The sequence below is a fragment of the Mustela putorius genome, unplaced genomic scaffold (assembly GCF_011764305.1).
Source record: "Mustela putorius furo isolate JIRA1106 unplaced genomic scaffold, ASM1176430v1.1 tig00001075_pilon_pilon_pilon, whole genome shotgun sequence".
Lineage (NCBI taxonomy): Eukaryota > Metazoa > Chordata > Mammalia > Carnivora > Mustelidae > Mustela > Mustela putorius.
The window spans coordinates 4,600,308-4,621,761 of NW_025421560.1; the positions used below are offsets into that span (position 1 = coordinate 4,600,308).

The 21,454-nt window shown below is 41.8% G+C and overlaps 1 protein-coding gene across 7 annotated transcripts in view; it reads right to left on the minus strand.

The window, feature by feature from the left end:
• Window positions 1-20,112, minus strand: part of LYST (lysosomal trafficking regulator) — a 170,804-nt gene extending 150,692 nt beyond the window's left edge. Inside the window, exons 1-2 of one of the 7 annotated variants that reach the window (XM_013048560.2) lie at window positions 20,003-20,108; window positions 3,706-3,870 (exon numbers count right to left, since the gene is read on the minus strand). The gene's annotated coding sequence lies outside the window, so the exon portion shown is untranslated. Of the gene's footprint in view, window positions 1-3,705; window positions 3,871-7,807; window positions 7,829-20,002 lie in introns of those variants that run through there. The other 6 variants (XM_045087285.1, XM_045087284.1, XM_013048559.2 and 3 more) reach the window with 6 other exon arrangements.
• Window positions 20,113-21,454: the final 1,342 nt, after the last annotated feature.

Sequence of the window (21,454 nt, forward strand, 5' to 3'; positions counted from 1 at the left end):
TGTCAAATATTGCTGGAAGGCTGAGTAAGATGAGGACTGGGAGCGGACCACTAGATTTAGCAACATGGAAGTTACTAACAATCTTGTCAGATGGTCTCAGTGGAGTGGCAAAGGCGGTGAAGAAGAGGGGCAAGGAGTTTAAGACGGCTCTTGAGAAGTTCTGCCATAAAGGGGGCAGCTGAACAGAACATGGGATGGGGGAGGTGGTGCTTTTTTTTTTTTCTTAACAAGTGACATTATAGCATATTTGTAAGCTGAGATACTATTATAGCATGTTTACATAGCGTATTTCTCCAAAGAAGAAAGGAAAATAGAAGAAAAACTAGAATGAAAGGAGGTCGCTGCAGTGGGCAGTATGAAGGGGATGCGGTGTACGCGTGCTAGGCACACCGGCAGTTCATGGAATGGAACGAAAAGGATGACAGACCATGTCAGCACACGCAGAAAAATTGGTATATCTGGCAGCGAATGGACCAATATTTGGGGGCTTCTCTTTTCTTGGTGGAATAAACTGCAAGGCTGCGGGCTGAGAGTGAGAAGTAGGAGGAGGTGTTACCTGCTGAGTGGAATGAGGTTGAAAGCAGCTGCCCATAAGAGACTTCTTACGAAGTTGCCATTAGTAATTAAGATTGAGTTCGGCTCTTCAATTCCTGGACCCGTACCTCAGCCAGTCCAATTCCCCAACATGTTTGCAAGCACAGAATGACAGAATGGAGGATGTCAAATCCCTTATGGGAGTCTAGATAGATGACAGGCACCGCATTCTCCCATCTGTGCCTGCAGTGTCCCTGCCAAAGGTAGCAACTGGGTTATCCGGAAGGAATTATTCTTAGAAAACCCCTGTAACCCTACTGCTCATCTTTTCTTTCTGTAAATATTTGAGAATCTTTTAAGTTGATCTCTAGAATTGTTTGTGGAGGTAGCATCAAGCTCACTAAAGTCTACAGAATCTATGTTCTTGTTTTGTAATTTTGGAACTTTGGTCCTCCACTGTTTTCTAATAGTGTTCAAATTCCCCAGAATTGCTCAAGGATTACCTGCTCCTCTATGACATTAACACATTTTCTCAGAATCTGAACCTGAACCTCAATGTGAGCATTTAGGGCAGCCAGAGATGCTGGTACCATTTCCTCTCTAATCATGGGCTTAAAGTTTCTATTATTCTTACATCCATCTTTATTAATCTGTGTAGAGGGCATTCTTCATGTCAGAGAAGTCAGTAATAAAACAGAAGCTGAGTTTCATGTACTCTCTGTATGCAATTATAGGGTCAGGTTTTTTTTTTTTTTTAATCTTTAAATGTGAGTGAAGTTGACACACAATGTTATATTAGTTTCAGATGTACAATATAGTGAGGCAACTTCTCTGTACTATGTGGTGCTCACCACAAGTGCGGCTACCAGTTTGTTTAAAACAAAAATCTATTATTTGCTTGCTGTTCATCATCTACATATAAAATGTAAAAGGTCAGCCTGAACATTTTTCAAAACCTCAGTGCATTATATCTTAGGGCTGTATTCCTCTTTTACATGAGATTCCTGCATCCACATCTATATATTTTTGTTTCACATCCTCATTTCCTTCTTCCGCACATGTAATTTTAAAATATGAGTTCATCTGGCCACTTGACCTTGCTCTTTTCTTCACATACTATTTCCAGTTGTTCAATAGAAACTCTGCCTTTGGCCAACTTACACACACTTCCCCTTCTGGAGACTACATCCATGGCATGATATCTAACTTTACTTGGAAATTTAGGAACTCTGTATTTCCTTTTTTTTTTTTTTAATAACTTTGTATTTCTAATTCTCTATATTCCAGCTTTCCTCCATATTCCTCTTACTGTTTCTTACTTATTCATTTACCATTTACTAAAACACCCACTCTGTGCTAGGTACTAAGAACACAAAATGTGAAAGTAATTTCAGTCTCTGCCGCTAAGAAGGACCCATTACAGTGGCAAAGGCAAACCAACACACAGGGTGTTGTGTACTGATAAGGGGACACTAAATCCAATTTGGGTAGTCAGGGAATCTTCATGAAGGATGTAATCTCTCACTAAACGTTGAACATGTAAAGGAAGAGAGAAAGGCGGGGGAAGCTGGGGCACCTGGGTGGCTCAGGGAGTTAAAAGCCTCTGCCTTTGGCTCAGGTCATGATTCCAGGGTGCTGGGATAGAGCCCTGCATTGGGCTCTCTGCCCGGCAGTGAGCTTGCTTCCTCCTCTCTCTCTGCCTGCCTCTCTGCCTGTTTGTGACCTGTGTGTCAAATGAATAAATAAAATCTTAAAAAAAAAAAAAAGAAAAAGAAAAGAAAAGAAAAGGGGGGAGTAAAGGCATACAGACAGAGAGAGCAGCTCAAGTCAAGTCCCTGACAGAATTATGTTAAGTTTGGTATAAAAATGTAAAATGAGAAGCAGACAGATAAGGATGGAGAGAGTAGTGACCAAGGGTAAGTAAAAAGAACTTCTGGTGGGCTGAGAGCTCGGCAGAGGTCAAAACCCATGAATTTTGGGTAGAATCACTTTTCTCGGATGGTTGAGACTCTCTAGCAGGGCTCAGCTGCTTGGATCTAGCATCAGATAGCGCAGACTGTGTCACCGATGTAGAAATGAGAGTTTTGGTGGGTGGAGGAAGGGAAAGAGAACTAAAGTACAAGCAGGAGAACAATCCATATGGTCAAAACAGGGATACAGACTGGTGAGGAAAGAGAAAAAGTCCAGGCAGATGTTGATACACAAGCTACAATACAGGCAGGCAACCAATCTCTCTGAGCTCAAAGAATAAAAAATGAGGGAATATTAAAAGGAAAAAACAAACCCATGAGGGAATAAAGGATACTGGAATTTTTAGATTTCTGAAACAAGCAGTTCATATGATAACACCCAGAGTGTAACCATTCAAGCAGGTGTCTGAAATGCAGGTTAAGGTCACTGCAGTTGAGTAAACCATGACGCTAGTTTTTTGGACAACAGATCATCGTTAGCTCTTAAAACAAAAGCTCCGTGATGACAGGGATTTTGACTGTTGCATTTACTGCAAAATCTACAGCATCTAGACCACCACGTGGCACAACTATTTGCTGAATTTGTCAAATGAATGATATGGGTTTCTCTCAGGGTTCCCACTATGTCCACTTATCTAATGAAGCCCTTACAGTGAGTCGAAATTAGGCTGAGTTATCAGCTCCTCTCATTATCTCCTTAACCTTCTGGAAATGAAATGGTCAATAAAATTAGTCAGCAGCAGCTCTGCTTTTATTGAGTGAGACTCCCCACAGACATCTGGACAGTTGACTATATCTTAGCTCTGTTCTGGTTCTATGATTAATTGCCACAACGCATTATCCAAAAGATCACAGAATTAAGCTATTACCCGCATTCTTGTGGATGCTGACACAGTCATTTCCTTGACATGCAGTATAAAACTACTACACCTCCCCTACACCAAGTCATCACTGCCTATGTTCTTCAGTCTTAGGCATTTTTAAATACCCTGTCATTTCTGTGTTTTAACCAGTGCTACCAAAAATATTACAGTGACCACTAAAAATAAAATCTCAAGCTCAACAGCAGAATAAGGGCTCCTACATCACCAAGTTTCCTCTCCAAGAACTATCAAATCTATCATTCATTCACTCATTCATAAATTCAACCAAAATTTATTATTCAATAAATATTTTAATAAATATGTACTGATCTCCTTACTCATTATTTTCCTAGGTGTTGAATCTGTTGTGAATAGTCAGCATTGTGATGGTGGTGAAAACAAAGGCAGAAGAGTGTGAATCCAGCAACTACTGGCCGCCACATAACGTGAAGTTTGGCTTCCTTTTACATGAGATGTCCATCCCACAGAGTTACTATGTAGATCTATAAAAATTATATAACATCAGTAAACATTCTTGGCAAACAGAGTTCCCTCTAGGTGCCCAGCACTCGGTGATGGTAGAGTGTGCCATCTGGAGGAGGAAAGAGATCATCACAATCCCTCCTCGGAGCAGTGTGTATGGAAATGTCAATGTTAGACTTTATGACCATACAGTTTTCAAGGAAGCACTGAAAATAAAAGTAGGGAGTACCAGTATATTTTGTTCTTTCCATGTCTTGTGACTTCTACAGAGGAGGAGTAGAGGAAAAATACAATAAGAAAGCTCATAATAATGAAATTTACTCTCAAAGCCTGATTAGAAATCATACCTTTTCCTCATGAAATGGTAATATCTGAAGGTCTCAACTCCTAATTTTCATCAAATGCCCAAAGTCCTGGCAAATTCATTTTTAAAATAATATTATGCTTGCCTAAATTTCTTAATTAATATAATACTAGAGAAATTACCTCTGGAAAGAATTTTTTTTAGAAATGTATTATGTACCAAAAAGGAGGAGACTGCTATCAACTGCAGGATTATTGAGAGCACCAAAAACTACACGACACATAATAATAAATATTCAATGAATTCTGCTGAACCAGAACCTGCGGTGATTTGAAGCAGCCTTCTTGAAAATAAGGGCTGGTCATTATGGACTATTAATTATGCTAAATCCCATCTCTCCAGAGTTCAATATATATGGAATATAGACTGATTAATGACTTTCCCAAAGATCTCATATATTCTTTGCAACACAACACTAAAAATTAAAAACCCTTCGGGAAAACAATAATAACACTATTTATGCCATTTCATAAGTGATATAAATAAAGGTATGAACATTAATAAGTTAGAATCACACATTTTCACAATGGCAGAAACTTTAGGCATCATATTCTCCATCCCCACATTCTACAGATGACAAAAACTGAAGACCACAGGTCCGCTCTCCCACAGTTAAATCCCATGACGGTTGCCTTAGGAGTTACATGATATTTTTAGAGCTAATTAATGAGAACTAAAACAGCCAAGTTTAGAAGACACAGCCTTTCTTCTTCGGTCAGGTCAATTAAAAATTAGACATGGGCAAAGAAGTTTCCTTAACACTAAATACTATCTCTAAATGTTATCCAGAACCTTTACTCAAATCCGCTAGATTGCAATCTGTACACCTGGAAACAAGCTTCAAAAACCTCTCTCTACAAACTTTTGGTTGTTGCACTAAGTGCAACTGCAATTGGGCAGTAATCCGGTCACTCTGTCCTATGCAGTTTCACTCCTCCAGGCTAATATCCTGCCACCCCAAACTTCTCAAGGTGTTCTATAGCTTCATGCTATCTTTCCCCATGGGTTTCCACATTTCCCATTTACATCAAGAAGTAAATGAACTGGGGGCGGGGGCGGGCGGGGACAAGAAGCAAAACACTCTGCTCCTCCTAGAAAGAAGTATTTACATTTTAACAAGAAGCAGCACCTTCAGTCTAACTGAAATTACAACATAAGAGGGGTAGAAGTTGGCTCTGATATAGATGTTCCATATTAAAAATGTAGGACTACAGGGGCACCTGGGTGGCTCAGTTAAGCATCTGCTTTGGGCTTAGATCATGATCCCGGGGTCCTGGAATCAAGCCCCACATCAGGCTCCCTCTCCTGCTCCCCCTCTGCTTGTGCGTGTGTGCATTCTCTCTCTGTCTCTCTCAAATAAATAAACAATAAATAAAATCTTTAAAAGAAAAATGTGGGACTACAATAATCCTTAACCAGTAAATGTGGGGCGGGAAATAGCTGTGCTGTTCCTACTTTTATTCTGCATTATGCCTTTAGGCTAAGTTAAAGTACAAAAATGTGCTGAAATATTTTCAATTTATGTAGAATTGCATAGGCTGATAAAGAAAACTCAATAAAATGAAAAGGGCAGTGGTTCAGAGCAAAGGGTAGAAATCTAAGAAAGCAATAGCCCCAGGAAAGTGAACATACTATTTTTTTTCATATTTCAGGGAGTCCCCAAACAACACTGCCTGCTCCCCTCCCCCTCTCCAAGCCCATGACGTTTTGCTTAACACTCTCAATTCTCTCTATCGTGCTTGCCTGGACACCTGTGATTGGCCCAGAGAGAAGTCATCGTGGCTCCTCATTTGACAAAACTGGTCCAGGCACGGTGTAGCAAGGCAGAATTTTAAAATAAATTCAGAGGAAATGACAACAAAATGTATCGAAGTTAAGCCCTTCAACAAGCAGTTCGGTTTCCCTAAAACAGATTGGGCAACTAGATATCTCTGAAGAGCCTGCATTTGATCCCGAGCACCATAAAAGAATGAAAATTGAGACACCTGTGGTTATAGTGAGGCAGCAATAAACAACCATGAAGGCTCATCCAGGTAGATCATCCGTTCTCTCCCCTGCTTTACTTCTCTGCTGGAAGAATGTGCTAAAAATTTCATACTGCATAGCTGAGATGTCCTCAAAACAAATCTCTGGGTTTCTACAGAATAACGATAATGACGACGTAGCTGCCATCTACAAGAGACTACTACCCATCAGGCACTCCTAAAAGCACTCCCCTACAGCTGTTGGTTTAATCCTCACAACAATCTCATAAGTATAATTAGATCCCTACTTGTCACATGTTAAAAGCTGAAGCACAGTAAGGTTAAGCAAGTGCTTCAGGTCACAGAGCTACTAAGTGTCAGAGGCAAGATTCAGATGCAGGAAATCTGTCTGTATTCTGCATAAGACTTTCTCTTCTCCATCCAACAAACCAGCTCCTCCACCCTCACTGCTATTTCCGTGGATGGCCTCTACCCAGCCACTCAGGGAGAAACCAGAACAGCATTTCATCTGAGCCCAGTCAGTTCTTTGGCTTGACAGCAGCCACTTGCGAACTCTATGAACTTGGCTTCTTGGCTTCCTCTCTCTAAGCCTCAGTCTTATCTAGAAATGTGTCAAGTAGTTGTGGATATTTAAATTACACAAGATAACGCACATAAAATGCATTGCATAGTGCCGGGCACACTGTAGGAAGATCAATACTTACGATTATGATCACAACCTTGAATCTGTTTCTCCCCCTCCAACCTGAGGCCTGAGCGTCCTCGGCTCCTCGGCTCCTCGACCCCTCTGCCACCCTCTTAACTGGTCAAACTGCCTGGTCGACTTTCCATCAAATCCAAATTCTATAACTGCTAAAACTGTCATTCACGTTTCTTAAAATAGTAAGCGACACTCCAGTTCTTAGGGAGGAAGTTTCTAACTCATTATTACTATTATCATTATGGTGCTCTGTACTTCCTCACTGTCCAACCTTCCTCAGCTCTCAGTAAAGGACACCCTCTACCGTTCCATAATTCCTCCTAAGGGTACTCACTTTCTCAACACGATTTCACTAATGCTTTTTATCATGTTGCTGCTGCTATAGAAATTCCTATTAATTCCCAGTTAATTACTTTCTACGTGCCTCTTAGGACTCACCACATTGTGTTACAGTACTGTATTGTTTCTTTCCAAACTAGATTATACTTCCCTTAAGAAGGGGAGTCGGGTCTCATTTGTTAAAACAAACAAGCATACAATATTTCTTGCCTAACACAGTGCCATGAATAGTAAGCGCTCAACAAATAAACACCAATTCACTTAATACTAACTACGATAGAAAACATTTTAATATTCAAATTACTTCAGGAAATCTTCCTGCAGCTAACGCGTTCAGAAAGAGCCACAGTTACAAAAGCCTTTTTCCATTCCTTAGCAAGCATTTAAGATACTAAGGAAAGTGCTACAGAAACATGTAGAAATTTCAACAAAATCTTCTTAGATTAAAAACAAAAAACTTCAGCAATAAAATCTTGGATGTTTATTCTTCCTATGTTAAAGATTATAATGCAGTGTATACAGTTTAAGAGCTCTTTAAAACCAATTCTAGAAATAATGGTTTTCCATACCTCTTAAGGAGACAAATAAACAGAGCTTGGCATCTTATCCTAAATGTGAAATGAAAACAATAAAAATAATTTCTATAGCAACATCATAATGATCAGTAGTTTCTAATATATATTTTGTATAAGGTAAAAGACTTTGTAATATAAGTTTCTGAAATACTGAACACAGATATGTACAAGCTTTGAAGATACCACATAAGTGTACATAGAAATAGTTTCCTCTTATTCCTTCATAATTCTTATAGACACAGTGAAAATTAGCTTTATTCTAAAAACCATTTAGTTGGGACAGTCAAGTACAGACAAATGCATTCACTGCTATAAAACTTTTCACATCAAGAAAGATTAACAGTGAGATCAAATTCAGATCCAGCTGCTTAATCTACTGCTCTTTAACCATCCATGAAGATGGACAGATAGTAGGAAAGAAGGGCATAGGGAGTGAGAGTGATAGAGAATATATATATATATATAGCAAATGCATTTCAGTTTCAACTTACACTTAATATTATTTTTCTGCATCATTGAGTATCATCACAGTTTAGTTTCTACCACTACGGCAAAAATGTAGACACGTGCAAAGACAAAGGGTTAAAGTTATAAATGAGTTACATACAAGAAACCAAACACTATCACTTTGAGTAGTGTATAAGGCATTTTTTGGCTATGAGATTATTTTCTTAAAATCTGTTAAAATGGTTCAAGAATTCGATGGCACAAAGAATACTACACTAAAAGTCAAGGGACTTTGGGTTTTCTATTTTGCCTCAACACTCTAGGATCTCAGGTAAAATGCTTAACCTTTCTGATCCTGATTCTTCTTATACATATTAAAACAAAAATAAAACTAGATGATCTCTATCTTTAGGCTGTGAACTTTCAAGATAGTACAGCATTCAGAAAATAGTAATACAGTAACAGTAAACATCAAATTTCATTTAAGATTAAAATCACACATTCCAGGGACACCTCGGTGGCTTAGTCTGTTAGGCGTCCAACTCTTAGTTTTGGCTCAGGTCATGGACTCATCTCAGATAGACAGACAGACAGAGTCCCAGCAGGCTCCACCCTGTGCAGAGTCTGCTTGAGATTCTCTCCCTCTCCCTCTGCCCTCCCCAGACTTTCTCTCTCAAGTAAATAAGTAAACTCTTTTTTAAAAATTATACATTCTAGGGGCACCTGGGCAGCTCAGTGGTTTAAGCCACTGCCTTCGGCTCAGGTCATGATCTCAGGGTCCTGGGATCGAGTGCCGCATTGGGCTCTCTGCTCAGCAGCGAGCTTGCTTCCCTCTCTCTCTCTCTGCCTGCTTCTCTGTCTACTTGTGATCTCTCTCTGTCAAATAAATAAATAAAATCTTAAAAAAAATTATACATTCTAAATGTTCCCTTAAATTGTGCATAATCAAGTTCTGTCAAAACTACCTTACTGGGATTCTATTTTTCAGAAATAGTGTGTAGAGAAAATCAATATCTTTCAGCTGTATGGAATATATGATTTCAAAAACAGTCTCCAAAATATTCAAATACAGGAAAAAAAAAGAACAGTTACCAGCATTACCCCATTTGGAAGCATTATTAAAGAGGAAATCCAGAGAACAGTAAAGGATTTTAATCTTTAATGAACTCTAAGTTATAATGCAATAAAGATCTAATGAAGTCTAGACAAGAAAATATTAATAAGCAGCATAAAAGCAAGCTGATAGGTATAAGCAGCTGTTCTACAAGTTACACCAGTAAAACCTCCCTTTGGCATTGGCCAGGATACACTGAACTGTGCACTTCAATGAATCCATACCCAGAAGCAGTAACAATGAATGCATTTTATGAACTGATAAATGTTTTGTTGCCCTTTCAAATAAGCCACATTAATATACTAAAAGAGGAAATCATTCTTAGCATTGTTTAATTTCACACTCATCCAAACTCAAATAATTACACTGCTAAAATAATATGAATGCAATTATGATTATTCTTCTTCAACCTAAGGAACCCAGACAAGTGAACTACAGAACTAATAAGAATTCTATTATAGCAAATCACATTTTGATCAGAGCAATCTTAAAGATGGAAGAGAAAGGAAAAATTAATATACTATTACTGCTCTTTAAGAGTTCATAATACTCAAATGAGCATGTAGAATTTGTTTCACTGATGCTAAATAAATTACTGAAAACACATTTGGCCAAAAATCAAATGCTACAACAAAAAAATTTAAATGTACTTAACCAAAATATATTTCCAGTAAGCAAAAATACAGTTACCTTTGAAACAGTTAAGCACAAAAACAAGTTCCTAAAAAAATAGCGAATCCATCCCAACAACAATCTTGGGGGTGGGACGTGGTTAAACCATGCCAAAAAAAACCAGGCTTGAAAGTAGAAAAAAAATAGCCAACAACATTATCACAAAATTAGAACAAATAATACTAAAATTTATATGGAACCACAAAAGCCAAATAGCCAACCTGATCTTCTGTTTTAATGCTTTTATTTATTTATACACACACATCACATCACATCACATCACATCACATCACATCTTCTTTATCCATTCATCTATATATGGACACTTTGGCTGCTTCCATAATTTGGCTAATGTAAATAATCCTGATATACACACGGGGTACATGAATACCTTTAAATAAGTGTTAGGCAAACCAGTCTTGAGAAAGAAGAATAAAGCTAGAGGTATCACAATCTCAGATTTCAATATATACTACAAAGCTGTACTAATCAAAACAATAGGGTACTGGAACAAAAACAGAAACATATATTAACAGAACAGAATAGAGAGCCCAGAAATGGACCCATGCTTCTATAGTCATATAATTTACAACAAAGGAGGCAAGAATATACAATAGGAAAAAGACAGTCTCTACTAGCCCACTTTCTTATACTATACACAGAAATTAACTCAAAAAGACTGAAGACTAAATGTGAGACCTGAAACCATAAAAATCACAGAAGAGTGCTCAGACAGTAATGTCTTTGATACCAGCCATAGAAACATTTTTCTAGATCTATCTCACAAGGCAAGAAAAAACAAAAGCAAAACTAAACTATTGTGATTACACCAAATAAAAAGCTTCTATACAGTGAAGGAAACCATCAACAAAACAAAAAGGCAACGTGTTGAATGGCAGACAATGTCTGCAAATGATATATCTAATAAGGGGTTAATACCCAAAATCTATAAAGAATTTGTATACACCAATACCAAAAACCAAATAATCTGATTAATAAATGGCCAGGCGACCTGAATAGACATTTTTCCAAAGAAGACATACAAATGGATATCAGACACATGAAGAAATGCTCAATATTGTTAATCATCAGAAAAATGCAAATCAGAACCACAGTAAGATGTCACCTTAAACATGACAGAACAGCTAGAATCAGAAAGGCAAGAAATGACAAATTGAGGATATGGAGAGAAAGGATACACTGTTGGTGGGAATGTACACTGGTGCAGCTACTGTGTAAAGCAGTGTGAAGCTTCCTCAGGATGCTAAAAACAGAACAACCCTACGGTCGAATTATTCCACTACTGGGTATTTAACCAAATAGGGTGAAAACACTCGAAAAGATAGATGCCCCTTATGTTTATCGCAGCATTATTTACAGTAGCTAAGATGTGGAAACAACCCAAGTGTCCATTAATAGATGAATGGATAAAGAAGATCTGGTATATAAACACAATGGAATATTATTCAGCCATAAAAAAGAACACAATCTTGCCATTTGCAATGACAAGGGAAGAGCTTGAAAGTATAATGCTAAGCGAAATAAGTCAGAGAAAGATAAATGTTAGGATTTCACTCATATGTGGAGTTTAAGAAACAAAATTAATGAGCAAAGAAAAAAAGAGAAACAAACAACCCCAGACTCTTAAATACAGAGAACAAACTGGAGGTTGCCAGAGGGCGGGAGGTGGGGGAGATGGGCAAAATAGATCAAGGGGCTTAAGAGTACCCCCAGTGTGATGAGCACCGAGTAATATTCAGAACTGCTGAATCATTATAGCACCTAAAACTAATATAACACTGTTAATTATATTTCAAAAATAAATAAAGAATAGCATGTCAAAGAAACAAAAATCCAAAAAGAAGAGGAAAGAAAATTAATATATACCAATATTTATCAAATGTATAACTAGACTTCAAGTATCATCCCAAATATATATGACATACAATATATAACATATATAAATTGCATAATTATATCAGGTATAATTATATATAACTTAATATTCAAAAGTACCACATAACAGAAATATTAAACTGTTATGATTTTAGACAGTTGAAATATCCAGAAATAGTCAAGAATGCTAGCCAGTAAATTCGATAAGTTGCTCCTAGAAACCACATTTCTCTGGTCTAGAAGCCTATATTCTTTTCAAAGACTTCTTAAGAGAGAAGAGACTTATTTTAATTTTTAATTTTTGAAAACTGTTGAAAAGATTTATTTACCCATCTGAGAGAGAGAGCGTGCACAAGCCTGCGCAGAGCCCCATTGGGGTGGGGGTAGATCCCACAACCCTGAGATTAGGACCTGAGCAGAAACCAAGAGTCACATGCTCAACCTACTGAGCCACCCAGGCACGTGATAGAAGAGACTTCTTAAAAGAGACTTTGCAGGGGCGCCTGGGCAGCTCAGTCATTAAGTGTCGACCTTTAGCTCAGTCATGATCCCTGAGTCCTAGGACTGAGCCCCGAATTGGGTTCCCTGCTGAGCAGGGAAACTGCTTTTCTCTCCCCCCTCCCCTTGCTTGTGTTTACATTAATAAAAAAATAACTTTATAACATCTTACAGTTTTCAGGTAAGATCTCAAGAGCATTTTATTCATCTACCAGAAGAAGTCCATATGTTAAGACCTCTATTTTACTTATTTGTAAAAAGTTGGTCTTCTACAATCTGTCAGAGTCAAAGAATGAAAGGAGAAGATGCCTTAGCAAGAAAGTAGCAGGAATAAAAACTTAGCAGGTTGCGGGTTGTAGGAGATACAATTCTGGAACACGAGTCAGACTGAGGCTCCAGCATCCCTAGATCTTTGATTCCCCATTCAGAGAATGAGAAGATGGAATTTAGCTCTTGTTACTTTTTAAGTAGTGTTCCTGAAATGTGTTAATGTTGCAATATAGAGAAAGAAACTTTGGTCAAAGCTATTTGATAAAAACTAATCAACACAAATTATATAAAAAAAATCAGTGTTATGGGATCAGAAATCCTGAACTAATAAGCCTTACACTTATGTGTACACACCATCCTCCTCCTAAAAACTGAAGAGGAAAAAAAAAAAAAAAAAAAAAAGGAACCCTAGAGTTAGTTAGTCCACAACCTAAATGTCACCTTACAGTATTTCACCAAATTAGGAATTCTCTCTTCAATAAACACTTTCTACCTATTTCAGCTTCTGATAGGTTGTAGTTATTACAAAGTTTGTCATACTTAATTTAAAATGTATCTTCATCTTACTTATTTCCATTACAACAAAATTACTAACTAGACCTTAGCCAGGAGGCATTGGTTGGAAATCCAGCTCCCTCCTAGTTTTTAACCCCTCATCTCCATTGGCTTCTTTACTGTCTAAAGTAAACAGACATGTATATCCTGTTAATACCTCCCTCTTTCAAGATTACTCAAGAGTGGTCTCCACTTGAAGTGGTCTCCTCATCTCACCTCTCTGGGCACCTCAGTCTGACTTTTGCCCACACTCCTCTCCCAAAACTAGTCAGGCCAAGATCAACAACTTTCTAATTGCCAACGCACATTCCAGTCCTTATCATATTTGACCTCTCTGAAGAACATAAGGCATATGAAATGATGAATCATTCATTCCTTGAATCTCTCCTTTCTGGATTTATGAGATAACAAATCTCTTTTGGCTTTCCTTCTACCCTGCCTAACCACTCCTGTTCAGTCTCCCTAGTTGGAATCTTCTTTACCAGCTCCTTCATGATGGGGAGTTCCTGGATTCTATCCACTGCCTCACTTCTCTTTCTTTGTGTTTTCTTTTGATGATCTCATCTACTTCTAAGGTTTCTAGTATGACCTATGCGTTAATGGATTCCAAATTTTCATATAGAGATGGATAGATTTTCATATAGAGATGAATCCAGAACTTCTTTCAAATCTTCACACTCTTATAGAACAAAACATACCCAGAACATTTTAGGGCAGTAATATAGAGCTAAAGAGAATAATCTTAGCCTAGTAAGCTCCATTCATGTCCCTCTAATTTAGGGGTCCATTCATTCTCAACATCCACAGCCCCTTTCCAAGGTGATAGGTCCTCTAGTTACCTGTCACTAATAAGACTAAACATCTTGATTTGCCTACGACAGTTCTGGTTTGTGCCTGCTGTCCCAGAGTAACTATTAACGACATTCTTTTTCATTTTCAAAATAACACTTGTTTGGTCAATAAATTATATGATCACCCTACTTGCCCATCCATCCTTCCTGATTTTTTTTACATACAACTAGATGAGTCTTTCTTCCTTTCTGGATTCTTTGCTCACTAGCTTTAGGAACCCTAGTTCCATTGCTAAGAAACATCGTTCTATCCCTCACCTTTACATAAGGCAATCATTTCATCTCCTCCTCTTAATACATTACATCACTGTATATACCCAGATCTCAGGCCAAGAAGACAAGTTAGCATTATTCTGATTATCACCTGGTTTCCAAGGTGACTTGTGCATCATTATTATGCCATTTTATCCATTTCTCAGGCTACATTATAGCTATATTTATAGTTGTCAACTGCTGACTTTGAGTCCTTAATCTCCATTTACAGAGAACTTCGTCATACAACTCCCGCTTCCTCTCCATACAAGATCTGTTATTCTGAGGGCTGCATTATCTATAAGAACAAATAATCTCTATATACTAGGATTCAGAATTCTTTTATTTCCTCTTCTTCAATGACCTCTACTTTGTAGAGAGTAAGCATGGTTTAGTAGGTGGTTGTGAAAAATAAGTATGATAACCTATGGAAGGCATGTAGTATGGTGACTAGTATACAGTTCTCAATAAATGGTAGCTTTTATTAATTTACAATTGCTGTAATTAGCACTATTAGTCTTGGCTACCTACTATCACTGGTTGTACATTGGCCTATATCATCACCTGCAACTGTTTCCACTCGAGAGCCTGAGAGTTAGGATCTCCCATCATGTGCCTACTCTTCCATCCTTAGTAGCCCTTCCTGCCCATGAATCCTACAGCTCCTCATTGAGATTCTTCACCCTCTTTGTTCTGCACATTCCTCAGACCCATCCTGGCTTGGCTGTCTTCCTTAATCAAGCAGGATGCCTCTGGCTCAGCCTTTCCATTAGCAACCTCATCATTACCCAGTCCCTTGACTTTATACCATCCCCCAGCCCAAGTTCTACATCATACCCTCCCTTCCAATGCTCATCCAGATTCAGTGCTTTCTGCACCATTACATAGAGCTACTGGAGAAAACTCCTTAACCATTCTGATTGGCTGCTTTCCTCATTAGTGATTTCAGGGGTGTTTATCACTATACAGCAATTAGGTCAGTGGTCCCTGATCAAGCCCCTTTCCCAATCACAACGGTAACTCTTCCCATGAACATACTCCAACCCATGCTCTTCTGCCTCAATTTCAGCAGATGAACGGCTCCATGGAGACAAGAGATGCTATCCTGAACTTGTACATATATTGTATTGGTACCTACTCTATTTCCTTTTCTTTTTTTTTTTTAAACAGGAAGATGCATCACTGCCCTTCTTCAGGGTAACCCTTTCACCTGCACTCTTGTTCCCAACCTTTCCATTTTCTCTGAGTTTATGTCTGATTATCTACTTTCTCTTGAGACTTCAATTTTGTGACTTTAATTTTCTTTCCTCTTCAATGGACCCTTCTCATCAGTCCACTAAAGTTCCTTGACTCTTCCATCTTTAAGGAAAAACAAACCTTCCCCAATCACATTTCCCCACTCAAGCTTCTACCCACTGTCCTCTCTTCCTTACCAAAAGTATTTGAAAGGATGTGTTTGCTGAAAGAATGAAGACTTCTTTATTTGGTTAAGACTTTTCTGAGTTCCAGAGTGACCTACATATTTTGAAATTTTTAATTACATGTTACTTGGTTCTGATTTAAAAATAACTATTTTCACCAGACTGATGTGAACTGATGAATTTCACATCTCCAAATCTGTTCCTCCACCTACATTTTCAAATTTAAGATCAATTACCAGCATCACCATTCACCCAGTCAGACAATCTAGAATCCTTAAAGCCCACTTTGATTCCTCCTTTTCTTTTATCCTGTATCTAAGTAAGTCCTTTCTAAAATCTACCACATATGTCCCCTTCATGTCTTCCCTGGGCTCCTACCATTGAGGCCTCCTCCTCTGATGCTACTTCACAGCGATGTTGTGAGAGTTAAATACAACAATAAATGGAATGCACTCTGTAAGATGAGAGGTACTTAAGATTATTTAATATTATCACACCTTTGGCAAAGTGAGCAAGAGGTTAGTATGACTTGTTCTTAAAAAAACAACTCTGTGTCTTAATAATCAGTGCCTTGTTTTCTAATCACAAATTACAAAGCATCTGCTTGGCAATCTGATCTATAATTCTTCTAGGAATCACTTAGTGTCAAGATGTTCAGTGTATAGTTTCTAGGCTTCACTACCCACCCCCGACTCCATTCTTAAATTTAAAATATGTGATTCTTCAGGTTTCTGGCAAAAACCCTCTATCCTCTTTACTTTGTAAAGACGAGTGGTTACAGTTGTATAAGCATTTCTGAGTATGTGCAGTATTCTTTCTTATCGTTCATCTATTTCTTCCACTCATTAAAAGTGACTAGAAGTTCTCTTATTTCCTCATGTATTTGGAGTTTCAATTTCAAGGAATCACATTTGGATGCAATGATGACTAGCCTTTTGGAAAACTGTTTAATTCTTTTCTTGATGAATTAAAAAGATCACACTTTAAGCATTACGTTTTCATATTATTAAATAAGATCCCCCCCCTTAATAGACCTGAAAAGCATTCAAAGTTTCCAAATGTATCAGGTCTCTCTCAATTACTATAAATCAAGGTCAAGAGAATTAAGAGAAACAAGGAAAGGAAATAGCAAAAGAAAGTAGGATCCAAGAGAATATGGCATTCCCACTGACTCCAAGTTCATCTTATAACTAGTTATTAATCTGACAGCTTTAAAAATATACATTCAGAATATATTTAGGTTGAAAATCCATTTAAAAACATTAGTTTATAACCTGGGTTCTTAATGTGAGGGTTAGACCTTAAACTCAAGGAGCCTGATATAGTTTTGATACATATTTTACAAGCCAAATTCTATTGTTCCAAAAACTGCATAATTTGATGAAAAGATCTCCAAGTAACATGTGATGGCCCATTTATTTCAAGCCATCTTTAATGAAACTAAAGAATTAGGATAATCCCTCTATATTACTGACTCATTACTAAAGTATTAAAAATACAGGTCATTTCCACTGTAATTTCACAAATGGCCAAGTGAAGCCATGTTTGATAACAAGATTTCTGAGGCTTAAAAAAAATTCTTGAACTTAAGCCAGTCATCTAAACATAATATGGGAAAAGATTAATCATTTGAGGTGTTCACATTACAAAGGTATTCCGAAATTCTGGATTATATGGCCTTCTCTACAACTGAAACTAACAAACAGATGCTCTGAGGGCAAGCATATAAGAACAAAACTGCCCTTGGTGAAATGAAATGACTAAGTTGGTCCAAAAGAACTAAAAAGAAAATGAGTATGGAAAAATATTTGGCAGTTTATGGATGAAAATATTAAGCCCCTGGTAAAGTCAAGGTAATGTAACATCTTCAGTGCAAAGTCACTGCAACTACAGCTAATAATATCTAATTGGACATCTCATTTTACTGTTTTCTAACCAACCCCTCATAAACCTCATCTCAGTACATGTGTACTTCATCTTTTTTTTTTAATTTAATTATTTATTTGACACAGAGAGAGATCACAAGCAGGCAGAGGCAAGCAGAGATAGGGGAGGAAGCAGGCTCCCTGCCAAGCAGAGAGCCTGATGCGGGCTTGATCCCAGGACCCTAAGATCATGACCTGAGCCAAAGGCAGAGGTTTTAACCCACTGAGCCACTCAGGTGCCCCTGTGCACTTCATCTTTACACTCGCTTAGGAAAAACACTGTGATAACTATAAGTCTCCTCTTGAGTCTACCCTCAGTTCTTCTGAAATCAACCACTCCATCAGTTCCACTCTGTCCAAATTATAATCACCTCTAGCCTGAATTATGGCAAGGGTCCCTGAGCTAACATCCCTGCTTCCACTGCTGCCCAATCCTTCCCCCTGGCCCAAATTGCCTATTCTCCACTCCAGCCACCAGGGTGACCCTTTAAACAGCCTGTTGTGTCTCTTCTCTATTCAAAGGGATGACTCCCCTCCTCACTCAGAATGTTAGACCAAGTCCGTCCAAAGGCCTACAAGGCCTCACCCAACCTGATTTCCCATTCCTACTTAACTGACTTCAATTCTACTCTTACTTTACTCACTGCACCATAGCCAAATCAGCCTTTAAGCCCTGTACACTCCTGCGTCAAAGCTTTTGCAAGTGCCTTTCCTGCTGCTTCAACACTCTTCCCCTAGAGAGGGGTATGGAGTACTTTCCCGCTTCTTCTGATCTTGGGCTCAAATGCCACGTTCTCCAGGAAGTCTCCCCTGGCTACCTCTCCTTAAAATTGCAACCTTCTCCCCTTATCCTCCCCCTTTCCTGCTTTTTCATCTATAGTCCTTAACACAAAATGACATAGCACATATTTCATTATCTGAGATCCCCCACTAGGATGTAAGCTCCATTTATCTGTTCAGAAAACGGGCACACAGTCTATGCTCCCTAAATATTTACTAAATTTATACATCATTTTATAGCTTTCAAACTGCTTCCATGTGAGTTAAATTATATAATAACTCGTTTTCTCCTAATTCCTCCAATCTTTAGGCAATAACAATATGGAGGACAGCAAAGAGCTATTAGGAAAAAAGTTGCTGACGAGTTGCAAAGCTCTTTAAAAACAGATACCCCGGATTAATAACTGCATCTATAAAATGAAAGTTCAGAGTCAACATCTTTATTAGCTTAAGGTTTCTGGGTGTGGAAGTTTAAAGCAGCAGCAGGCCAGCCAGAAGCCATCAGGAAGAAAAGCCCAATTCAGTCTGTCCTATCGATGTGTCCCACAAACCCAGGGAAAATGAGAGCTGAACTCGGTGTTCAAGAAAATGCTGGTCTGCTTTCAGCACGAGACAACATTTTCTATCCGTTCGAAACAAGCCTCACCCACCACCTAGTGCGGTCGCGGGGTGCGGAGTCTGCCGTGCACACGGGGCTGGTTTGTTTTGTTCAGCCTGATAAGAGAGAAGGCCAAGGTGCGGCTCCTAACGCCTCGGACCCCGGCCCCTGCACCGCTCCACAGCCGTCGACCCGCACACGGTGGGGTCAGCAGGGGCAGGGGTCTCCTGGGTCGCTTCTCTAACCGCTGAATCCTGCCGGAGGCGAAGGAGCCCCTCGGCCGGGCTCCAGGGACGCCCGCACAGACGGCAGACGTCGCGGGGACTCTCCGGAGCGTCTCGCTCCCCGGCCAGGGGGTCACAGGCGCGAGGAAGGCAGCAGAGCGAGGCACCGGGGGAGATGACAGCTGGGACCGCGCGGCGGGACCGGAGCGCAGGAGCGACCGCAGGGTGGCGGCGCGGAAACCGTCCGCTCCTGCCGTCGACCTGCGGTCCGGGCCGGGCGGGGGGACCCCGTGCCACCGCAGCACACTGCACACAAGACCCCGCCGCCGGCCGACCCGCCCTCCCCCGCGCCGGGAAATAAAGTTGGTGGCGGGCGGCCGCGGCGAGGGTCCGGGGGCAGCTCCCGCTCCCGCTCGCGGCTCAGCGGCTGCCCAGGGCTGCCCGGGCGCCGAGGGGGACGCCTCGGAGAGCCGGAGCGGGGAGGACGCCCGAGGACCGGCTTGGGGCCGACTCCCCCGCGCCCTCCGCCGGGTGGCCGCGAGCCCCCCGCTCCGGCTGGCCGCCGCCGCCCCCAAACCCCCGTCCCTCTAGGCCGCGGACGGTGTCGCGGACGCCCCGGCCGGCGTCATCGGCTGCCACGGCCGCCTTTTCCTGCTGTGGGCCGACCGCCGCGCGCTTCCACTCACCGGGAGAATCCCTCGTCGTCTTCGCTGTAGCTGCCGCCGCCGCCACCGCGAACTCCCCACCCCCGCCCCCTCAGGTAACCCAGGAAACCGGGAACACCGCCCCCTCCCCTCCCCCGTCCGGACCCGACCCGGCCGCCTGCGCGTGCGCACCTGCCCCCCCTCGCGCGCCCCTCGCCCCGCCCCTCGCCGATAGGGCGCGTCGAAGTCGCAGGCATGACGCGTGAGGCGGCCGGGCCAATGGGGCGGGGAGGGGGGCGGGCCGAGCCTCAGGGTTGGGGCCTAGGGGGTTTCTCTAGCGCGGGTGCGGCTTGCTTGGGGCCCTCGCCAGGTCTGCGCCTTGTGGGCCCGGCTGTGTTGGACGCCGGAGCGAGCGACCGCCGTCGAACAAGCATCGAGCCCTTGCGCGGCGCCCGCTTCCTCCAGTCAGCGTAGACCCGCCCTGTCCCCCATTGCAGGGCCGGGAGCCGGGGTGCAGGACGCGTGGGACGGGCGTGGGAACAGGAGGGCTGCGCGGGGGGCCGAGCCCGCCTTCGGGCCGGAGAAGGCAGTTCGCGGGCCGCGAAGCCGCCGTGGAAGCGACCCGGCGCGGACGCGCGTCTTTTGTTTCCGCGCTCTTGGAACGCGCTTGTGGACGCGCGCGGCCGCGGCCGGTGCCTCCCGGCGGCGGCGGCGCCTCCGGCCGGGGACCGCGGGTCAGCACGGCGAGGCTGGGCTGCACCACCGAGGGCCTGGCCTGGCCCGTGCCCGACGGGCCGCCGCCCGCGCCGGCCGGCGTCGGAGAGGACCCGCTCCCCCCTCCCGGTCTCCGCGATAGCGCGCGTGCGGCCTGTGGGACGCGCCCGGGAAGGCCGGGAGCGGGGCTCGGGCCCTGCCTCGTCCTGCACCCCGTGAGCAGGTGGTCGGCGAGCCGAAGGCAGTTGCGTTAGGATAGGCAGTTCGAGAAACAGAAATAACTCAGGACGTGGTGTCGTAAGGCGGTGAACCAGATGCCCCTCTCGCGCGGCCCGTGGCGAGCGAAGGAGATAATTGGTCAGGGCTGGGGCCGGTGCTATGGCCGGCTATGCTCCCGGGGAGAATTCCGCACTTTAACACGCTCCCCACTAACACTCGAAGCTCAACCGCTAGCTCGAAACTTCGGACAGAGGCTGCCCACTCCCTCCGGCAGTCCGCTAGAACCAAGCACTCCAGCGGTGCACGACCCCAAATCGCTGACGGGTCCGTTTGAGAGACGTCGGCGGGCATTCACGACTCATTACACGGATTATAACGAGCACCTGCTAGGGGCCAGGTACCCCGCCCCACCCCCCCTAGGGGCTGGAGATCCTCTGATAAATCTCCCTGAACTAAAAGAGGAAGAGGAGCCCAAACTTGACCCCTTTCACAGTTTTACCTAACAGTGAACCTACTCTGTGTTCGCATCAACGTTTACCCACTATCTTAAAAACATGTTGT